General features: G+C 42.5%; 1 protein-coding gene across 5 annotated transcripts in view; it reads left to right on the top strand.

The window, feature by feature from the left end:
- Positions 1 to 22,460, top strand: part of PALLD (palladin, cytoskeletal associated protein) — a 270,780-nt gene that overhangs the window by 163,739 nt on the left and 84,581 nt on the right. The window contains exons 1-2 of one of the 5 annotated variants that reach the window (XM_079771707.1): positions 17,157 to 17,300; positions 18,373 to 18,512. The exons of 2 other annotated variants lie outside the window; for them this stretch is intronic. The gene's annotated coding sequence lies outside the window, so the exon portion shown is untranslated. Of the gene's footprint in view, positions 1 to 17,146; positions 17,301 to 17,698; positions 18,513 to 22,460 lie in introns of those variants that run through there. 2 more of the 5 variants (XM_079771704.1, XM_079771705.1) reach the window with 2 other exon arrangements.

The following is a 22,460-nucleotide window of genomic DNA, read 5'->3' as shown; positions in this document are numbered from 1 at the left end:
GCTTTTTATACCACAAAACCACCCTACAGAAATTATTGCTATTAACCAAGAAATCAATTTATTTATGTTGACAGCTAGGAATAGATAGATATAGGGGCATTCATCCCGGGTCAGAATTTTTAAACCATCAATAACTTTATTTTTGTTAATATTTCATTATGGATTTCAGAGAGGAAGGGAGAGGGAAAGAGAGATAGAAACATCAATGATGAGAGATAATCATTGATTGGCTGCCTCCTGCACATCCCTACTGGGGATCAAGCCTGCAACCCTGGCATGCGCCCCCAACCAGAATCAAACCTGGGACCCTTCAGTCCGCAGGCCGACGCTCTGTCCACTGAGCCAAACCAGCCAGGGCAATAACTTTATTTTTTTAAATATATTTTTATTGATTTCAGAGAGGAAGGGAGAGGGAGAGAGAGAGAGAAACGTCAATGATGAGAGAATCATTGATTGTCTGCCTCCTACACTCCCCACTCTGGGGATCGAGCCCACAGCCCGGGCATGTGCCCTGACCGGGAATCGAACCATGACCTCCTGGTTCATAGGTCAATGCTCAACCATTGAGCCACGCTGGTGGGCAACCCTCAATAACTTTAAATTGTTTGTAACCTTGAGGCAGGCAATTGGATGGACCGCCCCTTCTGCTTCTACCCCATATAAACAATTGGACAAGCCCACACTTGAATCAGCAACTGCCAGAACACTTATGGTAAATGAAATTTGAATAGAGAGCTGACTGGGGGGCATAAGAAGGGGACACCATAGCACCCAAACATGGACCACTGCATTGAGGTGATTTCAGAATGCAGTACATGCTGGTTTCAAAAATAATTGCCCCCTAGGCCCTGGTCTGGTAGAGCAGGTTAGAGAGTCATCCCAATATGCCAAGGTTGCCAGTTCAATCCCCAGTCAGGGCACATACAAGAATCAACCAATGAATTCATAAACAAGTGGGACAACAAATCAGTGTTTCTCTCTCTCTTCCTCTCTTTCTCTAAAATCAATCAATCAATCAAAAAACAATAATCGCCCCCTTAAATTTAGATATAAGCCCTATTTAACAAGCCAACTTTACACCCTCTTCAGGAAGCTGTTGACCTTATGAGAAAATGTTCATCATCACTAACAAAAAATTGAATTTTTTAAAGAAATCAATTTAACAATAAATGTCAAAAGTTCTATGAATAGTATTTGATCCCAGAATCATACTTTTCAGTATTTGCCCTGAGGATATAATTCAAAAGAAGGGGAAAATGTTTAAGCCTGAAGATGTTTAAGCTTATAGCATTTTTTAAATTTCAAAAGAAAGACAGCTAAGAGCCAAAGAACACAGGATGTTAATTCTCTTGTCTCAATTAATGGAATATTAATCAGCCATTAAAACTAGGAATGATTAAGATTATGAAAGCAAAAGCACCAATGATGAATAATATAATGATGCTGAAAGTTAGCTTGTAAAATCACCTGGGTTACACTTTGAAGACTGGAAGAGAACAGGAAGAAAATAATAGTGTTCGTGTATTATGAATATGGATATATTTTTTGTTGCCATTATTATTTCACGTTTTCATAATAAAAACCTTTTTTAAAAAGATGAGAAAACAGCCCTAGCCAGTTTGCTCAATGGATAGCACGTTGGCTTGCGCTGGGTTTGTTTCCAGTCAAGGGCACATGCCCAGGTTGTGGGCTCGATCTTCAGTAGGAGGGTGCAGGAGGCAGCCCATCAGTGAGTCTCTCTCGTCGATGTTTCTATCTCTCTCTTCCTTTCCCTTCCTCTCTGAAATCAATAAAAACATATTTTTAAAAAAAAGACATGAGAAAACAAAGAGGCAATTTCTAGGGTAAGAAAGTACTGAGGCTTCCTCGTTTGAGTTTGTCTATACAGCAAATGTAACGTTCTGTTGGCATAGTTAGTGCTACTGGAGCGGACTTTGTGAGTTAGAGAACTGCTTTCCTGAGTTGATGTGTCAGTTATCTGCACAATAGCACAGCTCAATGTAGTTCTCAGAGAAAAGCAAAACAAGATGTAACCGCAGAGACTCCCAGACTATTTCTGTGTGATCTTTCCAGAATAGCTCTGATTAATGTGAGGAAAGCAGAGGCTGGTATTCAAAAGCCACACCAGCAATGCCCCGATTTAAAGAGAAGATAGAGGGCGCCCACCCAATGATTTCCTCCTCAAAGGCCCCAGCTGCTGGTCACAGGCCTGGAGGTCCAGAGCTCAGAACTCTAACCTCAGCCCGCAGCGAGAGCAGTCCATTTAATTTTTCAGTCCTTCAGTTTTGATGATCCCTCCCCTACTGCAAGTAATTATAAAGACTTCCAAGTACTTAGAACACACGTTACATAAATCGTCTCATTTGAATGATTCTATTTACAGGAAAAGTTATTTGAAACTTAGAACAATGCACAAATTATTTATAAATCTAGGTGTCAAAAGGCAGAGAAACAAAGAAATAAGTATGTCTTTATGGAATTTTCTATGATGATTACTAATAACTGTTTAACAATTATAGTTTTTAAGTGTAATCTCATCCATACCCCTATAGTGCAGATTTGAAAACTGAGACACAGGACTCGAAGGGAACTGTACAAGATCTCATCTTGAGTTCATGGTGGAGCCAACTCCTTTGTTGAACATAATATTTAAGTCCCCCAATGGATGCTTTTCTATCAAGTATCTATTTATTGCCCTTCCTTTCTCCCTCCCCTCCTGTGGTGAATTTAAATAGCACTTCTGTCAGTCTTGTTTTGGTAGACTAAGCGTTTAAAGAGCTGTAATCCGTATTATTGACTTAGTCAAGGTGATCCCTTAACAGTTTGCTTCATATGGTTACTTTTTAAAAATATATTTTCAAAAAAAATAAAAAATAAATAAAAATAAAAATATATTTTCATTTATTTCAGAGAGGACAGGAGAGGGAGAGAGAGAGATAGAAACATCAATGATGAGAGAGAATAATTGATTGGCTGCCTCCTGCACATCCCCAATTGGGGACAGATACTGCAACCTGGGCATGTGCCCTGACCAGGAATCAAACCATGACCTCCTGGTTCATAGGTTAATGCTCAACCACTGAGCCAGACTGGCTGGGCATAGTTACTTATTTAGAATATAAACTTCTTGATGGCACTGCATGGCCATGTTTTTCGGTAGTAACAATAAAAATCGCTAAACTTATTGGCAGCAATTCCATGGGCACTGTGCCAAGTTATTTACATCTCATTTAATCTTTACAGCAACCCCATGAGGTGTTGAGTATTCTTGTTTCCATTTTACACAGGAGGAAACTGAGGCACAGAGAGGTTAAATAAGTTGCCCAGAAACACATATCCAGCAAGTGACAAAATTTGGGATTCAGACCCAAAGTGTGTTCTCTTAAATATGAAATCACTAGTAGCCCTGTGCACGAATCCGTGCACCAGTAGCTCTCTGCAGGGCCTGGCCGCTCCGCACCCACTGCCCAGAGGCTCTCCATGGCCCAGAGGCCCATCCGCGGCCAGGCGCGGAATGCTTGCCTCATCACCAGGGTGACGACACAAGCGTCCCACTGCCCACCAGAGGCCCTCCGTGGCCAGGGTAGAATGCTTACCTCATTACCACGGCGACGAAGCAAGCATTCTGCCAGGCCGCCCCCCTGGGACTGGGGGACTCCGGCAGGGTTGAAAGAATTGGGTGCCATCTTTGTGACGGAGTGATGGTTAATTTGCATATTACCCTTTTATTAGATAGGATACTACTTCATAGATGTATAGTGCAAATTTGTGGGGATGCACTTAAAGTATCACAGAGAAATGAAGATTCTCTTGAAAATGTCGAAAGGTAGGAGAAAGAACTTCCATTTTAACAGAGAAAAAAAAATAACAGGTTTCAACATATCCAAGCCAGGTATCCAGTGGTAACTTTGTCAGTTTATATATGAGAATGATCATTACAGAGATGGCTCCCAAAATTACCTGCATAAATAAAAAATGGAGGCAGACATATACACTTTGAAATATTATGTGTAATATCAATGCAAGAATCTGATGATACTATTTTTATGTATTGTGTGTATCTCAGTTATAATTATTGAGTAATGAATGTCTCTGTTTTCTTGGATTATGGGTTCTGCCACATCAATAGAAAAAAAAAAAAGATTTGGCAGGTCAAATGCTCTGCTTATCTATGACATCTGAGCTCCAAACATAGTGGACATAAAGCTAGACCCATGGTTGATTACTCCAACTCACAGGATGGGGGTGAAGGTCCAGGTGGGCAGCCAGTCTGCCTCTGCTGTGGTTTTCTTGAGTCTTTGGCTGTCTAGGGTATTAAGTTGAATCTCCATCTAAAGGAATAATCGGAAGGAATTACCTTCCTTCACTTCATCCCCTTCTCCAAACTAGTGAAAAATGGACCAAATTGCTTCATCTCAAATTAAATTTGGGTATTTAAAGCTATATGTCTATGAGCCAAATAGTGTTAAAGGGGAAGCTAGAAATGAAAGTCCTAAAGCAGACCCTTGGCCAGACAATATCTGGTGAATTGAGTTGATTATGTCTTTGTACCTTAAAACAATGGGATTCCAAATTTTTTTTTTGGTCATGCATCCCCTTTGATAACATATTTTGTGTGTATATATATATATATATATATATATATATATATATATATGTAATATATAGACATATATTATGTACTATTACATGTATTATAAAATACTTACAAAGATAGAAAAATATAAAGGATAAGATAGAGATTTTAGTATTTTTTCTCACTTTTCAAAGGATTGTCATTGAAGATCATTGCTCTGTGTAATAGCCCAACACCCATTTGAAGAGTTGCTATTAAAGTCCTACACCCAGGTCAGGGCGATGACCTTCCATCTCATTCCAGAACCATCTAGCTGAAGAGAACCTTAGTGATTATGCCATCCAGCCCCTCCATTGGACAGAGGAGGAGACCATGAGATTAAGGGACTTTTGCCTAAAGACCTCATTTCCAAGAGGACTCAGAACCTGATGAGATCTTTTATATATTTAAAGTCTGGTACACTTGAATTAAGAGAGTGTATCTTCAGTGTTCTCACCACACACACACACACACACACACACACACACACACACACAAATGGTAACTATGTGAGGTTATGGATGTTAATTTGTTTGTGGTAATAATTACACATTGTATACCGTATATAAGTGTGTGTGTGTGTGTGTGCGCGTGTGTGTGTGTGTGTATATATGTGTGTGTGTATATATATATATATATATATATATATATATATATATATATATATATACAATTTTTATTTGTCAATCATACTTTTAAAAAGCTGGAAAAAGCAGTATAAAATCGATATGTGATAACAATGAGCCAAGCTTAGGAATTGTTTTACCAAATAGAAGTGTGATTTGTTAGCAAAAGTGTTGTATTCTCCCCATGAAAAAGTTGAAATTGAAAAAGAATTTAAATGGGCAAGTAGAGCATTTTGCAGATGAGGATGAAGGACACCAGGACCAGTGGATGCTCAGGGAGAGGTCGTGTCTAAGTGAGTGTGGGAGACCAGGGAAGTATCGGGAGCTGCGTTCTAAACTGGAATCCCAGATTCCCACGTTGCAGCCTTCAACCTGGCGCCAACTCATCCTTCAGACATGAAGCCCAACTTTGTGCTTCAGGGATTTGGGTGAAGCCTTGTAAGGGTATGCAAATGAATTCACTATTGTGCTTCACCTACGCTCCAGCAATGCCCTTTCAGCGGGCAGCTTTATTTTCCCAGATGTGCAGTCTGTTCACAGGGGAGTTATGAGTAATTAGCTCATAAAAGAAGTGTCCACATGAATGAATAACTGCAAAGCACCTGTTGTCAACAGCTGATTTTTGTCTCCTCGCTGAAATTATAAAGAGCTTGAGAATATGAGACCGGGTTTTCTTCTTTTAAAAAACTGATGACACCTACAGATTTAGGTTCACACTGAAAACAACTGTGAATAGAGACTAGATGGTAAAGCGTATCTTTATATCTAATAAAAGGAAAGTGTCAAGAGTTCAGACAAACATCAGCTACCTACGATTAGGGCTGTGTTATGACTGTCATGGGCCCCAGGCACTTTTGTCTTCGTGGGTCCCTTTCTTCATTAAACAAAGAAAAAAAGGGGGATTTGTATTTTACAACTGTATTAGTATGAAGATGAATAAAACCCAAACTGGATTTATTATTATATAGTTATTACAATATTCATTTTATCCCTTCTGAGCATCAAAATTTTAAATGTTTACATTTCTGTGGGCTCCCAAAAGTGAGGTGGGCACCAACTTCGCTCCCTCTGTGCCTAATGGATGGCCTGCCTAAGACGACGGGCACAGAACCTTCATAAACTACACCGGGCCTCACCTCTCTTTACCCGCATTGTAATACTGAGCAATGAGGGTAGCCCCTTTAACTTCTTTTTTTTAATACATTTTTATTGATTTTAGAGAGGAAGGGAGAGGTAGAGAAACATCAATGTTGAGAGAGAATCATTGATCGGCTGCCTCCCGCATGGCCCACACTGGGGATCGAGCCCACAACCTGGGCGTGTGCCCTGACCAGGAATCCAACTCTGGTCTCCTGGTTCACAGGTGGATGCTCAATCACTGAGCCACGTGGGCTGGGAAAACTGTTTTTTCTTGATGCTTCTCTCTGAGCAACAGGTGGCTCAAGGATTCCTTTCTCCTGAAGTAACACCGCTTGGCCTGGGAAAGCCAAGTGGGTGCCCCCAGCCAGCAAGCCGTGTAGGTTGAAAACTTTACTTTCTAAATCTCACTCTTTCCACTTTGCTCAGAAATTACATTTTAAAAACTGGTGCTCTGCAGGGCTGCTCATGTAGGTTCCTTTGGCCGTAGCATGACGACCACGAGGCAGGTGCCCGAATCCAAAATTAATTCCTCAGTGATGCTGAAAGACTGTGCCTTTGTTCTCGAAAGTAGAGTCAACTGGAAAAGGGAGTCAATTGTCAGACCAGTTTGCCCATCGCTGGGACACAAGGTTTTGTTGAGTGTCATACAGTGGGCAGACAAACAAGGGAACAATGACACCAAAGGTATGCCAGGCTTAACTTGTTCCACCTACAAGTGATGATGGAACCATGCTGTTGCCTCTTATGGGCTAATGAACGAAAGGCAACAATGGGCGGAAACGTGTATATACCCGTTGCTCATAAATCAATCTGTGATGGGGCCTTTGTGGAAACTGAGATAGTGATTTGCAGAGGGCTTGGTTTTAAGGGGGCAGGGCTGAATTTAGTCTTCACTTATGGTTGCTGTCTTCCTTTCTTCTTCCACTGAGAATTTTACTTTCCGAATCCTTCTTTGTCAACATTGCTCAAAAGTTACATTTTTTTAAAGCTGGTGCTCTACTCTGATTTCCCTCAGTGTGGTCTTCTCTCTTTGAACTCTATTCATGTGCCACAATTCATTTCCTATTCTAAAGGTCATTTGAAAACATTTATAGGCCACTAGTTTCTTTGAATATAACTGATTGAACCAAAGTGTAATTTGAAGAGTCTCTTGATTTCCCATAAATTATTCAAATTACCTCAAAAGTAATTAACTCTTTCTAATATTACTAAAAACAAAGAGGCAAATATGATATAGTGATACAAGAATAATCTCAATTCTTTGGAACAATGGGAATATTTTTCACATCTAATGGAATCTTAGGTAAACATCCTAATTTTTTTCTCTTGAAATCTAGTACTTCATTGCATCTGTGGCAAAATAATATACTCATTTAATGGGCCCATAACAGGCAGTATCAATATTATTAAGTCAGTTGTTTTACCTGTCAATCACATAAACTATATGTCATATAAGTTAATTCCTTTAACTGCTGTTACCAAATATTTTGTCTTATAGGTCTTAAGATCTACATCCAGGGAATTTTCCAATGTAAATTGCATCATTAAATTTCTGTTTTTAAAGAAAATTTAATTGGAATATATGACTTCCCTACATTCTCTCTCTCTTTACATTCCCTTTCCACAGTAGGCTTGCATATGTTATTGTGTCAAAAACATTTACTGTAAAATCATCTCAACAATTTTCTTAGTAGTTGGATATCTTTGCTAGAAAACCTTTCATTGCAACACCCCAGCAAATCTCTAGGTATTTCCCTAATGCAAAACACTAAGTACTGTAGATAACATAATCTCCTTAATTTGAACCAGAGGATTCATTTATTAATTCAAGGGAATGAATGCTCAAGATTAGAATGTGAAGGATGTGGTAGAGGGAAGGTTTCAGGGTTAGGGAAAATGGGCCTGATCCCCTTCTTCCCGCCACTGTAGTTTCCTAACTGTATCTCGCTGGAGTCCGTGATTCCCTTTGCATTTAAATGACCATTCTGAGAAAGCCACCACAACACCCACAGCAGCCCTATTACCAAGGCAGTTTTACTTCCTGTGTTTCTGGGACCAACAATAAAACGATAGCTGACCTGTCTGATTTTGAAGTGTCCAACTGAATCTATATGAAGTGCAATTCAAGATTCCTTATTATGGTATCGCCAAAGGTAACAGTATTAAGAAAATCGGCCAAGGAAGTTATGCATCATCTCACCCATAACTTCATAAATTGCCATTAGAATTAATATAAATGTAAAGATGTATAATCCTAAACTGATTATGTCATATTACTCCATTATCAGTCACTATATTGAGAAGGCACAGCTTAAGGTTTTTCTTATGCAGGGTAAAGTTCAACTAACCAGTCAGCTTGTAACAGTATTTGACCATTTACTAAGGAGAGTCACGTAAAAAGGAAATTCCTACTTGTAACTATGCCTTTTCAGTAATCCACATGGAATCTGTGGCTGATTCCATCAGAGCCGGCATAACTCATTTGATTTGGAAAAGGATGCTTAATACTGAGTCAGATTCTTCTCTGGGTGAAGCAGGACATGCTTAAAAGCTGCCTTAACAATGTCAGGTCACGCCGACATTTTTGTGCACACTAAAACTTTGCAATAACAAACTACCGATCTACTAATGGAGAGCTTAGTATCCTGAGATTGTTAATGGACTTTCCATACACATGTACTCTTCAAATTATTGGGGTGACATTGGTTAATAAGATTCTACAGGTTTTGAGTGGACAGTTCTATGTCATTTGTATATTGCATTGTGTGCCCACCACCCAAAGTCAAATCTTCTGTTACCATATGTTGAACCCCCTTTACTCTTTATTACTCCCCACCCCGCTTCCCTCTGGTAACCACCATGCTGTTGTCTGTGTTTATGAGTTTTTATTTGCTTGTTTTTCTTCTTTGTTCATTTTTTTGCTTTCAGTTTTATATCCCACATATGAGTGAAATCATATGGTTCTTAACTTTTTCTGTCTGACTTATTTTGCGTAGCATGATATTCTCAAGATCCATCCATGTTGTTACAAATGGCAGTGTTTCATCTTACCTTAAGGCTGAGTAGTATTTCATTATATGTATATATGTGTGTGTGTGTGTGTGTGTGTGTGTGTGTGTGTGTGTGTGTATATATATATATATATATATATTTTTTTTTTTACTCCAAATTTGTAATCCATGGAGTTTGGGTTCTGGAGTTAACAATTTATGGTATTGCTCCTCCACTTAACAGCTCTGTGTCCTTAGGTAAGTTACCTAACCCCTCTGTGCTCACTGTCTTCCTCTATGAAGAGGGCATGATGGTAACAGCCATACTTCCCCATGGCTTGTAGAGTCAGATAAGATGGGAGAATGCATGTGAAGTATTTGGCAGAGTGTCAGCACAGAGTGATGTTCAGATAATTATTTTTTACTCTCTTCCTAACTAAATACTGTGTTTTGCAAAAACTATATATAATATAGTTTTTTATATATAGTATTATATATAGTTTTGGCTCAGTGGTTAAAGAGTCAGCCCGCAGACTAAAGGGCCATGGGTTTGATTCCGGTCAAGGGCACGTACTTCCATTGCAGGCTCAATCTCTGGCTCTGGTCTGGGTGCAGACGAGAGGCAACCAATCTCTCACATTGATGCCTCTCTCTCTCAAAAAAAAAAATAAATAAAATAAATAAAATATATATATATATATGTATAAAATATATATATTTTATATATATCCTGAGATACTGTAAGTATATAAATTTATAAATTAAAAGGGGGAGAATAAAAGTAGCCCCTACTTGCTACATACCAAACCGTGTGTTAGGCGCTGCATCGGCAGCCTCTTGCTTTATCTTCTCAACAGTAGTCCAAAATTTACCTCCATTTTACAGATAAGAAGACAAAAGCTCTGTGAGTTTAAGGTCATGGAAACAGCCTTCGCCGGACCCCAGTCCATCTGGCTCCCAAGCCCAGGCCCTTCTCAGGATGCCCTTCCTGGATTCTCTGTGCAGGCCCTGCTGGCTCTGGTGCGCTCCTTCCTCTGGAGCTGTTGCGAGGCAGGGCTTACTTGGCTCTCACAGACTCAGTCTGTCCTTTTGTTTACAATTCCATGAGTTTTCTTTACGTTCCACAACGGCGGACCTTCTGCGTGTCATGTTCTCTCTGCATCGTATTTTATGTCCTCTGGCTTCTAGTCACATTTAGACCAGTATAAACAGTTCCATTTTCTCTTTCCCTAATCCTTTCTCCCTTCTCTTAATAAAAAGTTATGTACAAACCGGAGCCAGAAAGTTACCTTGGCCAGTGGAATCCATTAATTTGTTTTTTATGTTGAAAGTATAAGTTGTCCTTGGAGGTTTGCCCTGTCCCTCCTCCCCTGAGAGTCTGTAGTCATGATCAAATAATGCACAGGGCTTAGCCTCTTGAGAAGACGCATTTTCACTTTTAAAGGTGTCTCACTTTTATTGTAACAATTTGGTAGTTGTTGCTATAGAAACAAATGTCCCATAAAAAATGTTGCTGTTAATTACAAAGAGTCACATTCAAAGTGGTCCAAGATTTATAAAAAGTGTTCATTAAAAAATGAATAAAAGCTGATCTTAAACATTCTATTCTCAGAAACATTTTGCCCAAAATAATGTTAGTTGGATCTAATGGCCAGGTAAAATCTATAATTACTATTTTTTCTAGCCTTATTCTTACTTACTGAATATGGTTGGGTGCCCTTGCAAATGTAATATTGAGGCCATTAAACCTAGATTCTGTACCTGTTAAAAAATACAGCAGGAGGTAAATCAACAAGATTTTAAAAATAACATCAGCCCTGGCCAGTTTGGTTCAGTAGTTAGAGCGTCGGCCTGCAGACCAAAGGGTCTCAGGTTCAATTCCGGTCAAGGACATGGTCAATCCCCGGCTCTGGTTGGGGTGTGAACTGGAAGCAACCAATCAATGTGTCGCTCTCGCATCAATATTTCTCTTTCCCCCCTCCTACACTCTCTCTAAAAAAATCAATGGAAAAAATTTCCTCAGGTGAGGATTAAAAATAATTATAATATCAAATCACCAGAGTGAATGGAAGTAGATTCTTATACTAAACTAGAAGCCCGGTGCACGAAATTCGTGCACGGCAGGGGGTTGTCCCTCAGCCCAGCCTGTACCCTCTCCAATCTGGGACTCCTGGAGGGATGTCCGACTGCCCGTTTAGGCCCGATCCCACCAGGATCGGGCCTAAACGGGCAGTCGGACATCCCTCTCACAATCCAGGACTGCTGGCTCCCAACTGCTTGCCTGCCTGCCTTCCTGATTGCCCCTAACCGCTTCTGCCTGCCAGCCTGATCACCCCCTAACCACTCCGCTGCCAGCCTGGTTGATGCTTAACTGCTCCCCTGCCAGCCTGTTTGCCCCCAACTTCCCTCCTCTGCCAGCCTGGTCACCCCTAACTGGCCTCTCCTGCAGGGTTGATCACCTCCAACTGCCCTCCCTTGCAAGCCTGGTCCCTCACAACTGCCCTCCCTTGCAGGCCGGGTGCCTCCCAACTGCCCTCCCCTGCTGGCCATCTCGTAGTGGCCATCTTGTGTCCACATGGGGGCAGGATCTCTGACCACATGGGGGCAGCTATATTGTGTGTTGCAGTGATGATCAATCTGCATATTACTCTTTTATTAGATAGGATAGAGGCCTGGTGCACGGGTGGGGGCCAGCTGGTTTGCCCTGAAGGGTGTCACAGATAAGGGTGGGGGTTCCCTTGGGGTGTGGGGCGGCCTGAGCGAGGGGCCTGTGGTGGTTTGCAGGCCGGCCACGCCCCCTGGCAACCCAAGCAGAGGCCCTGGTATCTGGAATTTATTTTCCTTCTACAATTGAAACTTTGTAGCCTGGAGCGGAGCCAAGCCTGGGGCTCTGGCAGCCATTTCTGTGGCAGTTAATTCACCTTCTACAATTGAAACTTTGTAGCCTTAAGCGGGTGAGCCGGGCCAGGGTGTGCGGAAAGCTTTGCTTCCCCTGTTGCCGCCGGCAACCCTGGCCTGCTCTCTCAAGCTCCATTCTGCTGCCATTTGTTTGAATTTGTTAACCTTCTATAACTGAAACTTTGTAGCTTGAGTGGAGGCTTAGGCCTGCAACAGCTATGGAAAGCTTGGCTTCCTCTGTTACCTGGGAAACCTTGCTCTCTGTGGCTGTAGCCATCTTGGATTGGGGTTAATTTGCATACTTGCCCTGATTGGCTGGTGGGCATGGCTTATGCAGCGGAGTGATGGTTAATTTGCATATTACCATTTTATTAGAGAGGATTGGTATTAGAACATCAGGTCTATACACCATAGTTCACTCTGAGGAAATAAGTAGCAATAGCCCCTAATAAAGAATGCACCACTCCAGAAGCCAAGAATCTTCTAAAAACATCACAATACTGCCCAATTTTCATTAAAATATTATTTTAAGCAAAATGCCTTTTACTGCTATCTATAATAATAAAAGCGTAATATGCTAATTAGACTGGACAGCCAAACGACCTTCCAGACATCCTTCCTGATGACCTTCCTTCCGGATGAAGCTGGGACTGCGAGGGCCAGCTGAGGCAGGCAGGGCTTCGAGGGCCGAGCCCCTTGTATGAATTTACTGCTATCTATAGCTTGTTATCGGGCCTCTAGTGTGTAAATGGAATAAAAATTTAGATTTTGGCTTTTGCTTATATGTTACAAAAGCATAGTTGGGCAATGTATCCTTGTAATGGTAGCTTTCCTAATGGACACTTGGCAAGAAGACATTTATTTGATTTGCTAATATTGTCCACTTTAAAAAATAGTATTACCTATGATGAGCAATTTTAAGATAGGTGCTGTGTATTACCTCCAGCAATCATTTCTATATAGCTGTATATCAGGCATCCTCAAACTACGGCCCACGGGCCACATGCAGGTGTTTTTGCTGTTTTGTTTTTTCACTTCAAAATAAGATATGTGCAGTGTGCATAGGAATTTGTTCATAGTTTTTTTTTAACTGTAGTCCGGCCCTCCAACGGTCTGAGGGACAGTGAACTGGCCCCCTGTTTAAAAAGTTTGAGGACCCCTGCAGTGTATATCTATATCTATGTCTGTTCTGTGAATGCCATTTGTTTTTAGTTGTCTTTTGTTGTTTTAGTTTTAACCACCTGTGTGTGTTTCACTCTTTTCATTTGTGAGAGAGAACATGAAAAGAGAATAAAGGGATGATTTGAAGGATTACCTTCACCCATTACACCCTCCTCTGTGAATAAGTAGAAAATTGAGCAAATTACTTCATCTCAAATTAAGTTGGTACATATACATATGAAGCTATAGGTTAGTGAGCCAAGCGTGTAATGGTGAAGCTAGAGGTGGAAGTTCTAAAACAGACCCTCTGCCAGACATTTCCGGTGAGGCCGGAGGGACCCCATGGGCGCAGCCCGGAGCATATGCGTTCACCACCCCTGTCATCTTACCTCAAAATCTCAGAACTCTGCGTTTTAGATGAGAGAGAATGCAGACAGAGCAATCTACAGAGAAGGTTCTTGATCAGAATCTGCAGTGTGCACAGAGGATAGAATGTTCTTTTTCAAGCTTGGCTGATGTTCTGAACTATCAGAGCTTCTACTGATAAGAACTCTGGGATTTGCCAAAGCAATAGCTAAGATGAATCTATGCCTCCCATGTTTCATGCATATATCTTTTTTTTTTTTAAATTTATCTTTCTTGTTGAAAGTATTACAGATGACCCCTTTGTTTATTTGTGGTATTTTTTCCCATTGACCCCTTCTACCCCATACCCGCCTCTCCCAGGCCTTCACCATTCTATAGTCTGTGTCCATGGGGCTATGCATATAAGTATATAAGTTCCCCGGTTAATCACTCCCCTGCCACCCACCCTCACCCCCACCTTCCCTCTGAAATTCGCCAGTCTGTTCCATGCTTCTATACCTCTGGTTCTGTTTTATTTTATGCATATATCTTTTAGAGTTGAAAGCATTATAATATTTAGTATTTTGCACCAGTTCCTTAAGTCTTCCTGGATTTGAGCTCTGAGAAATGGAAACTGGTCCACATGAATGCTTCTTTATGAGCCGCTATGGTAGGAATAAGGCAGCAATGGCACATGTGATGGATCATCCTTCTTTTGAAGGAATTGGATAATTGGAATTTTCTGGCAGTGAATCAACTCTCCCAGTCTCTTCCATCCTAGACATACTCCTGTGGTATGTAAACACTCCAGGTGGTAGTAGCTCATGCTTATCTGTTTTATTCTCTCTGTGCTTGTGTTGACAATGGACTTCTTAATCATAAAGCCACAAAATTTAAGAACTGTAAAATAAAATTTGTTAAATTAATTCCATTGTCGTGGAAACAAGAAAGCTCCAGAGTTCCACAGTTAATGGCACAGACCAGTAAGTCCTAACTCATTTTATGTTATTAACATTTATTTTTATTTAAGTGTAGTTGGTATGCAATCTTATATTGGCTTTATTAATTTCAGGTGTATAATATAGTGACTCAACATTTTTATACCTTAAAATGTGATCCTCCCACTAATTCGAGCAATCATCTGGCACCATGTAAATTTATCACAATATTGTTGGCTCTATTCCCCTTCCCCTTTTTCAAACATCCCCCCTCCCTTCTGGTAATCATCCCTTTGGTGTCTGTTTCCAATGAGTTTGTTTTTAGATTCCATATATTAATGAAACCATATGGGATTTGTCTTTCTCTGCCTGACTTATTTCACTTAGCATAATACCCTCTAGATCTACCTATATTGTTGAAAATGGCAAGATTTCATTCATTTGTATTGCTGCATAAAATTCCAGTGTGTGTGTATGTGTGTATGTATCCCATCTTCTTTATCCATTCATCTATTGGTGGACACCTAGGTTGCTTCCATATTTTGACTATGAAAATAATGCTGCATTGAACATAAAGGTGCAGATATCTTTTCACATTAATGTTCTCATTTCCTTTGCATAAATACCCAGGAATGGAATTGCTGGGCCATATGATATATCTATTTTTAGGCATCTTGCTTCAGTGTTACACTGCAGTCTATGAGAAAACCCTGCGATGCACCAAGTGATGCCTTTTTGCTGCCCTAATCGTCATTTAACACAGAAATGAGCCAACCGAACATTCAAAGATAAGCAAAGTTACACAGTGAAGTACAAAGTTTTTTGCCTATCACCATCTCAAAAATTTAAAAAATGATAATGCCTTGTATTATGCCTGGCTACTATATATTGTAAGTTTTAAAAAAAGTAAGTTACAGAACCGTATGTAAATGATGATCTAATCTATGTTTTAAATATGTGTTTAAATACATATACAAAAGTCTGAAAGAGCAGACTGTGTTAACAATGTTTATCTTTGAAGGTTGAATTACAGAGAGACGTCCACTTTGGAGTCATTGTTTAAATATTTTATAGACATAATTTTAAGCTAAAAATCAATGAAGCCATGTCAGAAAGAGAGGGTCAGGCCGGCTGAGGTTAATGATGAAAGTAGGGATAAAATTACTAGACCATTTAAGCGTAGTCTACTAGCTATTCAAATCTCATCAGCATTTATTGGCATGAACTTGGTGACCATTGGGCAGAAGGGCCTGGCACAGCAGCAGGTGTTCAATAAATGTTAGGTATTAGCATTCGTTCATTTTATTGACAGTTCATTTTATTGACAGTTTATTGTGTGTCAAGAGAATTGGTCCCAGTGGTCAAGGAGCACACACTGTGTGACAAACAGACATGACTGTCACATAGCGCCCTAACCCAGCCATGGGAGGATTAAGCACAGAGCAGGGGTGTCCTTCACTGAGTGTGTGAAAGGGGAAAGTTGCTCATCTGGCCATAGGGTTAAGCCCACATCATTGACAAATTTTACACAGGAATCTAGCTTTCGGAATCACTGAGTCAATGTCTTCCTTTAAAACACATCTATAGAAATCCCCCTTGTAGTAAGTCAAAACAAGTGACTCAGAGTCTCTAGTAGTTGATGATAGAAGAGCGGGGGATAAGGACAGCGGGATAAGGACAGCGTTCCTAAGAAGTTGCTAACTCAGAATACTACACTTCTTACCCTGAGGGCTCCTGAATTCAGTCACTCATTGATACACAGATCAGTGTGAACTAACTAATGGACATTTAGAAATGATCCTTCCTCTTTCTTTAAAAAAAAAAAAAGTGTACCAAATGATTTTTTGTGCTTTTCCCTTTAAATGCTGCACAGTCATCCTGCATGATACCCGCAAACCCTCAGCGCCCAGGTTAAATGTGGGCAGCCCACAGGAGCCGGACCTCCCCCACCCTGATCCCTAATCTCCCACCCCCACCCCGCCGGCCTCGCCCCGCCCCGCCTTGTCATTCCTTCAAGACTGTTCCATTCCACTGAGAGCTTTCATTGCTGCCCAGGAGTCAGATTTATTGAACACTGCTTTTTAGCCTATAGAGGGGAAAACACAATACACACACACACACACACACACACACACACTCACACACACACAATCACACAATCACAACTCATCCTAACATGCAGCCAACATCTCCATTGGTCTAGAAAAAGAAAAAAAGTTAAATTCTTTTCCGTTATCAATTTCTGAAAGTTGTGGGGAAAGCCCAGTTCATCACTTGGCTGCCGGGAAAGGGGCTTGAGACCAGAAAGATGCAGAGGGAGGGGCTCGGTTAGGGGGAGGGGGCAGGCGGAGTAGCCGGAGCGAGGCCCGTGCGGCTTCCGAGGCTGAGCCACGCCTCCTTCTCTCCTGCCCGCGCTGGCCTCTCGGCCGGGCTGAGACTCTTATTTTGAAGGGCCGCGGGCACGAGCTTTCCCCGAGCCTCACTGAGTCACGGGCGGTATATAGCCCCGTACCTGCGGGCGCCGCAGCCCCAGAGGCTGCACCGACCCGGGGACTGGAGAGCCGCGGGCGAGGCCCTGAGACCCGAGGTATGCTGGGGAGTCAGCCCTTGGCTGGTGGAAGGGGATGAATTAAAGGGAGTGGAGGGTGCAGGTTGGCCGGAGTGTTGGGGGTGGGAGGGCTCTAAAGGGGAAGAGTGGAAGTGTTGGGGGGGGGTGGGGACGGGAAAACTTGTAAATACAGAGTTTCCACCCCCCGACGGTCCCCTCGCAGAGCTGCCTCCCTCCCCTTGTCTGATCTGTGCACACACCGCTGAAAGCTGAGCTCCAGACGGGAATTTGGCATCCTAACAGGGGATGCTTTGCTGCCACGAGTGATCCCTCCCGCTCTCCCACTAGGAACTTTCCTGAGCCCATCCCTCCTTTAATCGTGGCCCCTCTCGTAGAGGATCAGACCTGGCTTGGGCTGGCAGAGATGGGTGGGGTGGGGTGGGGGGGTTAGGAGGGATGATCTCATCCCTGGCAGCTGGTGGGGGAAGGAGGGATCCATCCATCCCCAGCCAAGCCTGGGCGCTACATCCTCGCCCCTCTCCAAACCCACCCCTCCTTTCTTTAGGGAGAGTGCACCCACCTTGGCGCCACGCAAAGAAAGTTTGTGTGTGACTTGGGGGACTCTCCCCGGCGGGGGGCGGTGGCCAGCACACAGTAGGTGCGGGTTCCAGGCTTGCTGCTCAGCTCCACCCCTGCCGGGTGGTCGCTGCGGCTTTGTTAGCCCCGGCTCGGCTCGGGGTGCCGGTCTGACCGGGACGCGGCTGCAGCGGGAACAGCCGACTGAAAGGACTCTGCGAGCGCTCCGGCCGGCCCTCTAAGCCCGGGGGCTGGGGCTTCTCTCGTTTGCCTTATTTAACATTTGGGGGCATATCTTTGCCGAATGGTGAGTGGCCCAGGACTCTGGAAAGGAGAGTTGGGTCACTTGAGCCCGGAGCCACGTTGGGAGTTTTGCACGCGCCGGGGACCCAAGGGGGTGCAGGCCGCCGGGAAGGGGGGGTAGGGGTGGGGAGCAGCGTCAGGGTCTCCTCGGGCGCCGGCGTCTCCCCACCCTGCAGGGCCAGGTGTTGCTCTAGCAGGCCTGAACTAGTCACCCTCTGTTGCTGGTCTGCAGGCTGCAAGCGAAACGCCAGGACCGCTGTGCATTCACCCGTCAGACCCGGGAGACTTTAGGAGTCCCGCGCTAGCTGGTTCCACATTTTGATTTGCAGTCACAGAGAGCCGGCGTGAGAAAGGCAGACACGGAATGGGATAGTACGTTCCTGGAAAAGCTACCCTCTTCTACCCTCTCCCCCCAACCCCCTCCCTCCCCTCCCCTCCCCTCCCCTCCCCTCCTCTTCTATTCCCCCCCCCCCCCCCCCCCGCACACACACACACACACACACACTGCAGTCCTTCAGACTTAGCAATGGTCTCACCAACTCTGGAAACTGCTAAGTTTTGCCTTTAAGGATATTTTCTTGGTTTGTGTGGTGAAGGCTCCTGTCAGAACTGTCTCAATAGCTAACACTAAAGGGAAACTGGCCAGTTGATTGTCCAGGGAGTTTCGTTTGATTGCTTCGACCTCAATGAAAAGGCATCAGCTTTTTTACATCCCAAGGAAAGAGGGTATTATTCTCCTCAAGACCTGGCGGACTTTGATTCAGTGAGAAGAGGTTGGAAGAAATTTTTCCTCCTAATCTGTTTATTTTGAAGTATCTTGTATTGTGATTGTAAGAGTAAATGCCTTAAGAGGGAGGAAGTTAAGTGGTTAGTACATCCTTGAACTGTGTATGATGAATAGGCAAGAGCTATATGATCAACATATTTTTCAACTCCTAAGCTTTGTCCACTTATTATATATAAATAAAATTTATTTAATTTTTTGTCTTTAGAATAAGCATCGGGATAGGTTGCCCAGTGCTGACAACACATCCATTAATAGGAAATTCGACAGGTGCAATGAATAACAAAATATGCCAACACCCTAGCCATCTCTGTGGCGGTGTGAAAAGTTGATGCTCTGTAGGAAGGGAATGGGTGGGTGGTTGAGAATAGTGTCGCTTTATTTTTTGTGACTGTTGAAATCCATGAATCATAGAATTCTGACAGCTGGTATGATACAGGCAGCTGGTATGATGCACCTGCTTTGAACGGTGTGATAACTGAATGCTCAGTCTGTCTCAGGTGAGGACGCGGACTTGGTAAACAATGGGTAGCTGTCCCGGGTAGAGTAGCCCTGGCGTGCTTCTGTGGGCTCTGGCTTTTAGTTGACTTCTTAAACTTTTTCAGATAGAATAAAAAAATGAATACTACTTACTTATTGTATTGTGGTTGATGTTTAAAACTTTAATGTAGAATAGTTATAGCATTTGTACTACTTTTGAGGATAGTTGGTCTTTTCCCCCCTAAAATATATTTTCCCTATTCTACTATATTTGAAACAACTATATAGGTAATGAATTACAATGCATTTCCTGGAAATTATCAAGGAGTCTACACTGCTCAAGGTGCTAAAAGTCATCATTTCAAGAGGAAGTTATTCATTTGTTCAATTATTAATTGTCAAAACAATTGTTGGTTCCCACATACACACACACCACTTTCCAGATTACTTTCACAATTACGGAGAACTGTAAAAATATAAGCTAGACATTGTCTTTTCTTTTGTGTATATTTCCACATAAACAATTTCATATCAAAATGTATTATGCTCCTTCAGCATTTATTTCAAAAGATCCAGATAAACATTGGGTAGCACAGTTCACTATACTAAAATTACCTACTATTTAATATCCTGCAAAATAATGGGGAAAGGGGATAGATGCTAAATATACACTTTTAAAATTTAGGAATATGTTAAAAGAGCCCTAAACTCTTCTTTGAAAGTGTTCCCAGTACATTATACTGATTAGCTCATTCCAATAATATTGAGAACAAGAAATGGAACTCTACCAGATTTTAAAGAGAGATGTAGGGAAAATAAGAATTTTGTCCAGGATCATAATAAAACTGAGGCACTAGGTTCTGCCTAGTTCTGTGTCCTGGGTTTTTGGCCCTAGAAAGTCTCTGAGAGCTTACACTAGTACATGGCTTTTTATTATTTTTATTTTTTTAAACAGGGATGCTCTGTATCGGATTTTGTCAAAGGAAAAACAATAAGAGATGGTAGATGAGAAAGGTCTCATCCAAGGAGACGTTATGAGTGGAAAGCAGTAGCCCAGTCTGGTCGGAAAGGCAAGGAGATAACATGGAAGTAAGGCAAGCCTGAGGGGGCAGGGGAGGAGACACCCCATTCTGAAACCAGTGGAAGGCACAGCTTTCTGCCCATCCCCATCCACCATGAAAGGCACAGATCACTTCCCGAGCAGTAAATCGTAGCTGCCTTACGGTTCTGTGCTTTAGGGTTAACCGTGATTGTTAACATAAGCCATCCAGTTAGGTGAGGCTCTCTTACTTGTGTATTTTGGATAATGACTACGAGGAAACAAACCGAAGATGTGGGGTGGTTAGTTAATGTCAGTTCTTCGTCTCCCTCTAAGTGTGCGTTGGCCCCACTGCCAACGCTCCACCGCTCTGGTAAGCGACGAGGGTGATTTTCACAGTTTGGCATGGACTTCTGGGAGGCGGAAAGGCTTCTTGGATGGAAAAGATTTCCTCCTGCGGGAGCAGCTGCCATTTGCAGACAAGGTGTGTCAGCCAGAAGAAATGCGCAAATGACCGTTTTCTGGTTTCTGTTGGCATAACTGTGCAATGTTTTTTCCATATAGAAGTGTTCAAAAATAGATTCAGAGGAAGGCACACAAAACCAAGTAAAAGGAATAGACTCTGAAGTTTGACCAATGGAGGAAGAGAAGAGCTAACCTTTGTTCAATAGTTGTCCCTAACCAGGCTCTGCCTGGTGCATCGCGGTCTTGACCGCCTTGAGTTCTCACAAAATGCTGCGAGGTAGGCCCACCCCATTTCTGATGTCGTAGAACTGGGATCGGGGGCCTCATTCACTCAGATATGACGTACCCCTGGACCTTCATCCAGAAGAATCTGAGAATTAGCAAGCAGCTCTCAGCTTTCAGACGGTTAGATCCTGACTGTGGATGCTTACATTGGTGGCTGGGCACTATGAACGTGCTTTCTCCTTGCAGTTATGGCACACTTCACGGAGAGGTTCCCAGCACTGCCCAGAAATCAGCGCTGAAGCATTCTGTTTTATTAATAGCACCTTAGCATTGAGCCACTATATATAACATTTTGGTTTTTTGTGGGAAAATGCACTCAGAGCTCCAACCTGATTTTTTTTAATGGTTTTTAATCCCAGCAACAATGGCAAATAGGACCCCACCTTCTCTTTTTCCATTGAAACCCCGAAGGGAAAATAAAGGTACACAGAGATACATTTCCTTTCGTACTCCCCTTATGCTAACAGAGACCCCACCCAGTCCGACAGCTGTGGGGAGGGGGATCCCAGCTGTAGCTGGCTTCATAGCAACAGAGGGGGAAGAGAAGAGGGGGAGGGACATGGAAACTGGACAGATGTTTGGCCAGTTATCAGTCAGCTGTGGGGCTTATGTTAGCTAGCCAGGCGATGGGAGCTGCCTGTCGGTTGTCATGATTTCCTTACTAAACATCATCTTTTGCTATAGAACCTGGACCTAGGCATCAGCACTACTTAGTTGTATCTTCAGTTTTGTAAAGCCAGGGGTAGGTTTTACTAAATGGAATCTTTGTAATAGAAGGAAAGCAAATGTATAGGCATTTTATTTTTCTTTCTGATGCCAGTTCACAAAATTCCTAAACAAGTACCTGTTTGGGGGTGGACAGACTTCAGGTAAACTTGGTGCTAATGTATAATTATTGTATTTTAGATAACCATATAATACGTGCCATTCGTTGACCCCTTACTTTGTACCAGAAAACGTACTGAAGTGTTTAACACGCTCTGTCGGTTAACCCTCACCACAATCCCACGGAGTAAGTTCCATCCATCGGCGCCCCTCCCTTAGAAAGGAGGAAAGGGGATTCTGAGACAGTGCGTGATCAGCCCAGAGTCACACAGATCAGAAACGGTCAGGCCGGGGCCTCGTTCATTCAGCAAATGTTGTTGGCATGTCCTGTTCCTGAGTCCTGGCGAAGACTCCAGGAATAAAGTAGTGACCTAGACAGACAAATATGCAAAATTCCTTGCCTTCATAGAGCCTGTATTCCAGTGGTGGGGACAGTTTGTAA

The sequence above is a fragment of the Cnephaeus nilssonii genome (genome assembly GCF_951640355.1).
Source record: "Cnephaeus nilssonii genome assembly, chromosome: 5".
Lineage (NCBI taxonomy): Eukaryota > Metazoa > Chordata > Mammalia > Chiroptera > Vespertilionidae > Cnephaeus > Cnephaeus nilssonii.
This window is presented reverse-complemented; position numbering and strand designations above follow the sequence as displayed.